Source organism: Montipora capricornis, chromosome 13 (genome assembly GCF_036669925.1).
Source record: "Montipora capricornis isolate CH-2021 chromosome 13, ASM3666992v2, whole genome shotgun sequence".
Taxonomy (NCBI): domain Eukaryota; kingdom Metazoa; phylum Cnidaria; class Anthozoa; order Scleractinia; family Acroporidae; genus Montipora; species Montipora capricornis.
Genome location: NC_090895.1, coordinates 44,903,834 through 44,913,833, shown reverse-complemented (window position 1 = coordinate 44,913,833; position 10,000 = coordinate 44,903,834). Strand labels below are relative to the sequence as shown.

Sequence of the window (10,000 nt, the reverse complement as noted above, 5' to 3'; positions counted from 1 at the left end):
AGAATAAAAACAGTTTACATTAAAGGGGAAGTAACACGGCTTGGAAGGAGTCATGATATGTTCTCACAATTATTCTTCATGTGCCGTATTTACCCGTGTATAAGTTGACCTTTAATGACCTCAAAAGAAGCTCCAAAAGAAGCTCCAAAAATCGCCCTCGACTTATACACAGGTCAAAGATTTAGAGCCAAGTTCCAGCTAAATAATTTATTTCAAAAAAATAGTGTAACTGTGTTGTCTTGGGCATAATGATTCTCTGTGCTTAAAAGAGTAGCACAGGTTGCTGTCTTTGTGGAGCGGCAAAACTTCACCTCTGCAATTCGTCATGTTGTTCGATACTATTTGACTTCAAATAGAAATATTTTAAGCAAATATAGACATGACATACTAGGATAAAATTATGAAATGATAAGTAGAGAATGCATTCAAATCAGGACCTAAAAGATTTATCGCCAGATAGCTTTTGACGAAGAAGATTCTGAAAGGCTTTCTGAGATTTTTCGAATTTTTGAAATTTCATGATACACGAAATCATGCCAGGTGTGTGTTTCGTCTAGGATGAAAATGGGCCTTTAGCCACTAACAATAAATTTCTCAGTGAAAAGGTAAATACAAAGCCTCAGTTATTCTACTTATAGTTAAGGTACATTTTCTTTGCACTGTTCTTACTTTTTTAGGAGAGCTTTTCAGGTGTTCCTTGTTACAATATAATCCTGAACCCTTTACATCCCTCGGGCGTGTTTCCATGCTCTGTATTGCTTTAGAGACATGTCATTCTGAGATTAAAAATTTGGGGCACAGATGCCATGCTGTTGTATAGTATGAACAAAGGACTGAAGTAGTCTCTTATTCTACTTTCTTTCGAAGGGTGCTGATACTGAAGGTTGGAGATGTAGGCAATAAAGTCAAAGAGAAGAAGATAAAGATGAAGCTCGAGGAAGTGGAAGGATGATGTTCAAAGTATAGGCAAGAGGACATAATTATGTCAGCTTCAAGGTGAGATGAATTTTGACTTAAAGCAGCAGACTTAACTTTTTGGGGGTTAAGATTCAGTGAAAAGGGTGTTTTGATCAAGTTTTTTATTGATTTTGTTTGTCTTTCCCAAAAGCATTCTTCAGTCTGATGATAGTCTGATGGACTATCTGGAAAAAAATGTATTTGGGCAGGCTTCCCTGAGCTAAGCATCAAACAAAACTTGTCAGAGGCTATGGCCACCCAAAAAATAAACTTAATATGTTTTATGAAAATAATGTTACTCCATCATGCATATGTTGCAGTTAACTTTTGTTTTTCTAACTAGTTGATTGTATTTTTAACTAGGTAAATTTTCCGAAAGCCTGGGGAAAATATTTCTCTCGTGTCCTATTAAAGATGAACACATTTTAGTGAACTAAGGGTCAAATGCTGAGCTTAGTGATTTGGGTTACTGAGCACTCATTTTGAATGGTTAGCTTTCTTGCAAGGCTTAGTAGGGACTTAGGAATTAGGGTTAAGCTTTCAATTTAGTGATAAAGGGTTAGACACTGTCTTTTTTGAAACAGTAAGCAAATTTCCAGGAGGTGTATGACAACTGCAGACCACATACAGCAGACTGTCTACAAATATTGCTGATAAACAGTATTTAAGTCTAAGCACCCATTTGATTTGCGCTGATAAGCGGTATTAATTTTAAGTCGAAGCACCCGTTTTAAAATGGTTAGCTCTCAATGACTGTGGCTTGGGGTTAGTCTGCAAGTGTCAGGTGTCTGTCAAGTGTTCCAGCTAGGTAAGGGATTGGCACGCATTGTAGTGATTGGAGTAATCACTTATTTAAAGTGTTTAGTCTAAAACAACCATTGTCGTGGTCACTGGATTAAGACTATTGGATTGTAGTGATGTTAAGGAAAGCATGACACTTACTAGCTAACGTGACCTGGCGAACTATAAGTAGATCAGTTACTCGCCTGATACGAATCGGAAGTACATTTGTATTGTTGCTCAATCAAACGTGCAAATATGCTGTTTACGTGTTGCATACACAGCCAAAGTATTACGTCGTGGGAACTACACGTAGTCCTTTCTTCTTCTAGGATTTCATGTAGGATTCTAAATGCCTAGTTCCTCAGGATTTACGTATGTATCGATATGTAAGTAAGGCGTTATGCTCACGTACTAATTAGGATTACTAGGACGGAAGCATCGTATACTCCCTCACATATTTAATCACGTTTAGCTAACTACTATTATGTATATAAGTACTTTGATTTAACTATTAAAGCAGAATGTAATCAAGTCTTGAGTGTGTTCAAGTCTAGTCTATTGGACTCTGTGTGAGCCGGTAACCCCCGAAGACCGACCAAGTCTAACTACAACAAGTAGCGTTGACACCTATGCTAATTTGGCCACGTCGTTACCAACACTTTACAACAGGTTCATGGTTATTGGAAGTAAAGCATTCTTTCACTTGTTGGATAAAGGGGTTAGATTGTAAAGTGAGTTGATATGGAAAATTGACAACTGTAAAGAAATTTGAAAGCTTTAGCCCTTCCTCGGAGCTAAACCCTTTTCTGTCTTTCACATAGTAGGACTACTTTTTGTAATGAAAAAAACAGTGATATTAATGACTGGGGCGGATCCAGGTTTTGACGAAGGGGGGTTCGGATAAACGCCCGCCGAAGGCGGTAGCCCCTAGGGGGGTCCGGGGGCATGCTCACCCGGAAAATTTTTAATTTTAGGGCCTCTGAAATGCGATTTCCAGCGTCTTCAGGGGCAATTTGAAGTGGTTTAATTGGTCAAAAGACTCATTATCTTCGCTGGTCTCTGATCTAGGGAAGAAAATTATGATATTTCAGTTTTAAATTGATTGGTGAAACAACTCTCGAGAAATCAGCACTGTCGGCTTGCTAGAATTAAGCGTACTCGTGTAATAAACTAATCTATTAATGCTTACCTTGCTGATGACGGTCCGAAAAACCGGTGAATTTGTGGCTGCTTTGTCCTCTTCGACATATTAAATCGTGAGTTGACGTTGAGGAACGTTGAAGTAAATTTTCTCTTTAAAATACTCCTGGCGCAATCTTTGACTCACTGAAAGAACGATCCACAACTCTGATTTCCAAAGAACGGCGTGGCTTTACGCAATGCCGGAATTGGAACGATTGGCAGATTTGGCATAAACTGTCAGTTTTGGCGGGACGTGTAAGCGTTAATAAGCAGTAATTTTATAGCTCAAGCGGACGTTCTAGAGGCCATTTTCAACTAGGCACAAATTTGTCTTGTTTTTATTGGTGTTTTCGCGTACAAAGACACAAAGAAATATCATTTTCAAAAGATATATTTATTAGCTGAGTTGGTTCACTACTTTTTTAACCACGCGTTTGATATACGTTTTTACGTTCAGTTTAGGGGGTTCATCCGAACCACCCGAACCACCCCTAGATCTGCCCCAGAATGATGCCTTTGTCAGTTTAACTTGTTTAATACAACAACAACAACAACAACCTTTATTCACACTATTCAAGAAGAATAAAAAAGAAGAAAAAAAAGAAACTATAGAAAACAATATAATAGAAGGTATATAATTGTGCTTACATTTTATGAGTTAGCGTGCAACAGCCAAAGTAGCAAAGCTTTTGAGTTGGCTGCTGCTTACTTATAACTAAAGAATGGAACGAAGGAGACAAATAATAATTAAGACTAAACTAATTCACAAGGCAAAAAGTGTTATGAAAACGGAATGGAGATGTTACATTAAAAATTACTCACAGAAAAGTCAGAAAACAATAATAGATATGATTACAGAGTGAAATTTAGTTGGAAATGCAAAACTATGACTGACATTTGACATTATAAATATTAATTTGTCTCTCAAATTTTCACCTTACAAGAGCAGTATACAACTACCGGAAAGTAACTACATTACAATAACGTTTAAATGGTATTATTTTGTACTGTTACCATTTTATCGATCGATCTCTATCAAAGAGAGGAATGTTGGAGCTGCCATTGTTAGTTGAGCATTTTCTAAGCATGGAATAAGCACATTTTGGCGACTGTGTTAACAACTTTCTGGTTGATTTCTGCACGATTTCCTGAAGCCATTTTTTCATACTTGTGTCCTCTGTGAGAAATTCAACTGTGTACTTGTTACTTGTTTCAGCTCAGATCGATACTCCTTTCCTGAAAGGCAGAGTTGCTTCTTTGTTTTTTCTTTCAAAAAATGTTTGACCTTGCTGTAAAAATCATATTAAAAATACCAATTTATAGGATAGGAGAGCTTCGACCACTAGTTTCAGTTCTTGTTTGGGTTCAATGTGTTAGCCATTTGATCGAAACTGCAATATCGTGCTTCTCTTTTCCCAGGGAAAATCGAAGACAGATTGGCATCATAATCTGACAAGAAGTAATTAATTAACTTGTGAAAAAAATCTGACAGCAGTTCCTTGTCAATGGGCCAATCTGAATGTCCCATTGCTGGGAGATTCTGAATGCGTTGGTTACAGAGGATCATGCAGTCCCTACATGTGTATCTTCCCTTGGCTTGCTTGCGTGACCAAAGCGGGCAATTCGGCTAACTCAGAAGGGGCAATTAAGCAGTCTATTTGTATTTATAAACATTACACATGAATTTTTTAATTACATTTTACGCTATGCTTTATATATAAGGAAATGCCGAGCAGCTATAGATAACTGTGAGGTTTTCTTGCTAGCTGCTAGTTCATTGTTATTTTTGAAGTGCTAGACATCATGAACACGTAACACACAACATAATCAAACAAAAGAAATAAATACTCACATAAGACAAAAGAACAACAAAACAAATGGCAGAAGGAGAACTAAGACAACACAGTGTTGTTGAGTAAATGAAGTGAAAAAACGATTTCATATGTTCATTATGTGAATTGTTCAGTCAACAAGTTTTTTTTTTAGTGTTTTAGTATAATTATAGCTTGGAAGGTTTTTGATATGGTTAGGAAGCTGTTTTCACAATTTATTCTCCAAAGCCACAGTTGTTTGCTTTCCTATGTTTGTTCTGAAACATGCTGAATTCAATTTGTGAGTAAAACTAAGAAGCTGCACTATATACTGTAGATGTTAATAACAGTAAGTAGATGCAATTGTCTGTATCTGGGCCATAAAGAGTGGCAAAGAACAATATGGTTTTGTTTTGTTTGGATTTTCTTAATATGGCTCTCATTGGTACTGCCCTAGGAGATTATTGCATGTGATATACAGGGATATATCAGCTTATAGTAAAGTTGTTTTAGTAGATGGAATGAAACATAGTGCATAAGCTTACAGTACCATGCAAAAGTAAGTTGACAGTCTCGACTCAATCCTCGCGAGAATCGAGGATTGAGACTTGATTCACTCGAAATCAAACTCGATCCTCGACACTCGATTCTCGCAAAATCACTGACACAAAACATTGTCATTTATTCATACTCGATTCAACTTTTGCGAAAGCGTTACTTTTCGATCAAATAACAACAGGAACTGTTTAATGAGAGAACGAGATAACGGCTATGATTCCTGTGAGTCTTCTCTTCAAAACTACCATCTTATGTCGTGGATTAAAATATAAAAGCAGAACAGTGAGCTTTACTGCACGATTGATTTTATTGTGAATCAAATGTAAATTTCCAATGTAAACGTTGAGAAATATTTGCATACCGCACGCCCAACCAAGTAAGGCAACGATTCATGTATTTTTTCATCTCTTCGTAAATGAAATGATCTGAAGGAAAAATATAGATGGTCGCATCTCGGTGCTAGACTTTTTCACCGGCATCAGGTTTTATTCTTTGAAAACAACAAGTGTTGCGAGGGAACAGAGAATGGCATCATCGCAGTGACCACCCCTGAATGCCTCTAATTTGCCCAGCAGTATGGTGTGATTGACTTTATTGAAGGCCTTGGCAAAATCTAAAAATACCCCCCATGTGAATAAATAATTATTATTGTCTATTGATTGTTTAAAAATTGTCTGCAATAGCTGGCTTTGTTGATCTGCCCTTCCTAAAACCAAACTGGTATTGATATGAGATGTCATATTTTTCAACATAGATTGTTAGCTGTTTGTAAACCAGCTTTTCAAAGATCTGGGCAAACATGGACAGTACTGAAATAGGGCAAAAGTTAGACGGTTTAGTAATATCAGCCCCTTTATCCACTGGGATCACTTAAAAGGTTTTTAGGATGCTAGGGACAACACCTTGCTCTGTGGGCAGGTTATAAACTGCAGCCATTGCCTCATAAATGTAATTGCTGTCACAGTTGGTCTAGCGTGACAGCCATATACAGACATATACAGGCATGCGTGCCCTTTGCATTTAGTAATATTTTCGCTCACTTGAATTCATGGCAATTAAAGATGATTTTCGAGGAAACTCATACCGGTACTTGTTTCTGAAGTCCATTCCTTGACAATGGCAAGCCAGCTTAATACACTGATTTGTCAGTTCTTAGGTTTATGATTACATCACACACTTCATACAGAAGATTATATGTCTAAACATGAAGCTATTGGGGAAATTTATAGTTATGAATCTAATAAGACTAGAGTTGTTATGAAGTGTTAAATGAGCAGCGATAATGTATTTTTGTGCAGTTTATGAATGTGCGGGAAAAGCAGATGTTAACAAAATAAAATTGGGGCAATCACTCATTTTTAAGCGGGCCTATGCTCCAATGGGGGCCATAAGGATTCATGACTGAAATAATATTTGCCAAAAAGCTTTAAGGAGGCTAAACTAGTTTCAATGTCTTATTAGAAGGATTAACTCTAATACTGTTCTGTGTAACAGCAATGTTATGGTACCAAATGGTTTAACAAGATACGCTTATTAATGTGACGTAACAGGTTGCCATGGCAATACATTTTATATTTAAGCTCTTATTCTGGAAAGTGATTCGCAGGCTAAGATAACTCTCTTTGCTGCGGATTTAGAGCCATTTTAAAATTCTCTAGTTGTAAAGTTGGCCATAAATCTGCGTCAGAGAGTTTTGTCTGAGTCTACTAATGTTCTTAGGAACTACCGACTGAGCAGAATGCTCAAAAGGAACCACCCAAGTGTGCTGAATCCTTTGTGAAATTTGTTTTACAATGAGATACAAAAGTGAACAAGTTTGTACCAGCTACACATTATGGCATTTATTTGAAATGGTCTACCACAGCTTTTCACTGAGAAAATAATATGATATCATATTTCTTGCTGTTGCGATGGTAGACTGTGCTTGGATGGTAGACCATTGGTAAATGGAATAGACGGTATGTACAGGATTTCTAACAGTGTGAACTTTATTATAAAAACATCTTGTAGTGTATTGGATTAAGTAGAAAAGAAAGTACATGTAGTTGAATTGTGCTGTTTCCTGGAGGGATGAGATTTTCAACTGTAATGCCGTCATTGCCGTTGACGGCACCTAGGAACATGATAAATAATATTGTGTTGCATAATATGAGCCATGTGTAACTTTCGGAGCATGAGATCTGCAGTGGTTTATACTTTGCTCGCTTTAATTGTTTGGTACAGCGTCTGCTGTTAATAGCGATGAGAAGTCCAAACATGTGAACATCAATGTTAATAATATCCTTTTGTGTTGAGTGCAATGTGCTTTGCACTTTGCATGCAAACTTCTGAAATGTTTTAGAGCTTATATGATATCTAATGATTGTTTCTTAACTGCCTGCTTTTCTACATTGAAAATATTCCATGTAGGATTCAAATCTGGACTTGCAAAATTATTGGAATTAATCAGACAACAAGTTGCAAAATTAGTGGAGACACTTCACCTTCTTGGGGCGTTATTAACCCCCCCCCCCCCCCCCCCATCAATGTTGCTAGCAATACAAAAAAATGCTGAAAACTTAGACAGTCAATATTGAAAGGGAGGGGGGAAGTGGGAAAGGTTGGAACTGTTGATACGGTGGGTATTGGTAGCTAGAAAAGCTGTTTTTTATGGGAGTTTTTCACCAATTTTGCAACCTGTTGTAGCATTTCCATACATAGAGCATTAATTTTACATACATTAACATAGATAGAGCAAGAACCTTTAAGAGGACATGAAACATAAGGAAGTAGTAATGATAAACTGTTGCTAGAGTGTTATTAATGATAACTGGTAATTTTTAAGATAAACATTGAGACATCTACATAATCATCCTCATCACCAAGCACTGCGAGCAAAAATTGGTGAATTTTGTCTTTGAAAGGTTTTTTCTTAAGTTTGTGCAAGTCAGGCTTTGGGCAATTCCATAGTTTACATGTAGCTCCAAAAATGGAAAGTGAATTTAGTTGAATACTCAGTCTTGATTTATTAACATATAAGTTACCAACATCAGAAAATCTATTGCTATATAAATGAATGTCAGATGAACAGGTGAAAAGATGACAGATATTCTGAGGCGCAGAATTGGGAGATATGTCATGCATAAGAGAACCTGTTTCAAAATAAAGCATATTGAGGAGTAAAACATTAGCAGAGACATACTAAGGAATAGCAAAGAACATTAGCCGAAGAGCTCATTTTGTAAAATAAAGATCTTCCTCAAATAAACCTGTGCAGCTTGACCCCAGGCAGCAATTAGAACTATAGTTTAAGTATATGGGGAAAGTAGAGAACCGTCAGTTCAGATTGAAGTATTGGAAAGGACAGAGTGCCTTGACTGTGCAATAATTCCAACAACTCTGCCAATTTTAGAGGTAATATAATCAATATGATACTTCCATGTTGAGTTTTTATCGATGAGCACTCCCAGGAACTTTACATGATCTTCGCATTCAAGAGATGTATTACTATTTGAGGCATTAATTATTCTTATTCTTACTCTTCTTCTTATTATTATTATTATTATTTATTTTGCTTGGACTACTTACATTACGAACACTACTTACTGTTTACAATTTTGAAACTACTTACAATAGAGTACTAACGTTATTGCAATATAATCACTACTTAGTGATGGTATTTACACTGTTTACAATGCAGTATTTACACAGTTTATAATACTAATACTAATTAACAACTGCCTCACAAAGTGGAGGTTGGGTGCCTGAGACATCCAGGAACTTCCACTATTGGCAGCCAGCTCCCAGATGGAGACCGCTTCCATGGCTGGCAAATCCAGGCAACCCAGCCATGAGCCCCCATGTGGAGGGAGAAAGCAGGCACCCGTCACACTGATAAACAGTGGAGAGAAAGGGAGGGACAGGGGAGGGGAGACAGCCTCCAAGGAATCCCCATGCTCAGGAAAACACTAACGCTCAGAAAACGCTGACTAAAACGCCAACAAAACTGCTACAACGCCCTATGGACCAAGAACACGAAGAATCATGGCACATGCGCATATCTAACAAACTGCTGACCGCGAAGGTAAAACTTGTGCTCCTAGTTGTTAACTCCGTTAAATTGCATTTAACTGCATTTAATTACGGGATGCATAAAATACAATAGAATTACTCAGACAAACAAGACATAAAATGTAATTACTAACTACAGGAACTGACCTACTGACTTACTTAAAATGTCAAGACATTTACTCAGGTTAAGAAATTGGACCACTTTTTAACAAAAGCAGAGGCACTGTTATCTATCCTTCTATTAATCTGATAGTTACGCTTTTTGGTCAGCTTATTTGCATGTAATGAGTCACAGACTATCTGCAAGTCGATGTTGATTACACTTTCCAGTGACCTCAAATTCTTGTCAGCATACAGCAGGTTTGTATCATCGTCAAATAAAATTATAATAAGAAAGCTTTGCAGAAGAATTATCCTTGTGGACCCTCTGTTAGCATAATTTATTTCTTTTAGACGAAATTTGATTATCAATTTGATTGGTTTGAACACGTGCCATTTAAGTGGGATGAAAACTAATCGTTTACCAGGTCTCTTATACCGTAATGAGATAGTTTACTGAGGAGAATTGAATGATCCACAGTATCAAGAGCCTCTTTAAAGTCAAGGAAAATAACACAAGTGAATAATTTGTTATCCATATTTCTTTGAATAGAATAAAC

General features: G+C 36.9%; 1 long non-coding RNA gene across 1 annotated transcript in view; it reads left to right on the top strand.

Annotated features, from left to right (window-relative positions):
* LOC138029443 (uncharacterized) overlaps nucleotides 1–10,000 on the top strand; it is a 23,425-nt gene that overhangs the window by 3,080 nt on the left and 10,345 nt on the right. Inside the window, exon 3 of the long non-coding RNA XR_011127880.1 lies at nucleotides 868–996. This is a non-coding gene — a long non-coding RNA (uncharacterized lncRNA). The remainder of the gene's footprint in view (nucleotides 1–867; nucleotides 997–10,000) is intronic.